Source organism: Varanus komodoensis, unplaced genomic scaffold (assembly GCF_004798865.1).
Source record: "Varanus komodoensis strain SLA01 unplaced genomic scaffold, ASM479886v1 scaffold127, whole genome shotgun sequence".
Classification (NCBI taxonomy): Eukaryota; Metazoa; Chordata; class Lepidosauria; order Squamata; family Varanidae; genus Varanus; species Varanus komodoensis.
The window spans coordinates 12,843-14,283 of record NW_025335366.1 but is presented as its reverse complement, the minus strand read 5'-3'; positions in this window follow the sequence as shown (position 1 = coordinate 14,283).

Below are 1,441 nucleotides of genomic sequence, written 5' to 3'. Positions count from 1 at the left end.
GGCAACACTTTCACGAAGACCCTCCGCCCAGGATGTGCCACCGTGCCTGAAGGCCCTCTCGCAAATACTGCCTACTAGCCTTTCTAGTTCATCCTGAAAACTCCACTCCGCGACCCCGACAGGTGCCTCAGTGCAAAATATGTCCTTCTCAGCAGCACTTAAAGCCATCGTGTGTGTTGCCCAGCAAAAGGGACCCTGGCGTTTGGGAGCATTACCCTGACCCAGGCAGGAGGAGAAGCTCGGATTTCACTCCAGTGACCCCCCGGGCAAGCTGGACACGGCTCCTGCAGCCGGATGCCTTCTGAAGAGTGTCAGCTCAGGGCAGGAGAGCAATCGTCTGAGCTGCTCAGCTCGGGGCAGCACATACACAGTCCCTGTTCCAGCAACGGGCAAGCCCCCGCCTGCTTAACTCCAGAGAGAATGACTTCGGAGGCCTCCCCAGGGAAACCCGCCTAGCCTCACCTTTGTGGGCTTTTCTGGGTGTTCCAGGAGGCCACTGCGTTTGATTGTTGGCTCTTATGCTCCTGCTGCTCTGGGTCGGCGTGTGCACATTTTGCACTGATTAGGGTCCACCCAGCATTTCACTGTTGTGATGCTGACAGCTTTCCATTATATTTGGATGCTGTTTCACAATACATGCTGTCAGCCCCTTGGAGTCTCGTGGAAACAAACAGCAAGATAGAGAACTGGGCTGGTGTGTTGGCTAGAGTGCTGGACTGGGGGCGAGGGAGATCCCGGTTCTACTCTCCACTTGGCCATGAAGTTCAGTGGGTGACCTCAGGCCAGTCACTCTCTGCCTAACCTACCTCACAGGGTTGTTGTGGTGAGGATAAAAATGGAGTAGAGGGGAATACTGTAACCCACCTTGGTTCCTCGCAAGAGCAATAAAGGTGAGATATGAATACAATTTAATAATGCTAAGATAGAAACATTTACAATAAATGAAAATAAACGGACATGCCTTCCCTGGACTTGGTTGTTTAGGGTGCTGGCTGGAAGCAAGCCCCAGTGAATGTATTAAGGTTTAATTCTGAGAAAACTTGTTGTGAATCTGCTAAAACTCTCTGGCTTGAACTGAGCTTTCTGCAACCTGGTGCCCTTCAGATCCCATGATCCTCTGCCTGGATGGCCACTGGGGTGCAGTTAGACAGACCCATATCCCTTCCAGGCATGCCCCTGGAGGTGAGCCACAGGCAAGGTCGCTGATCACGCTTGCACGACATTTATGCCCTTCAAAACCGGAATTTCCCCCGCTTTTGAAAGTCCTTCTTTGTTTCCTGTTCCACTGTTCAGGCAAGGTGAGGAGGTGGACGGGAGGGGGACCAGGCTACATGACCTCTTGGAGACCCAGGGATGGCTGATTTGAAAAGCCATTCAGGCACCAGTCCAGCAGGGGCCGATCAAGATCTCCTGCTGGAAAAGACAAAGGTTGCCTCAGAGA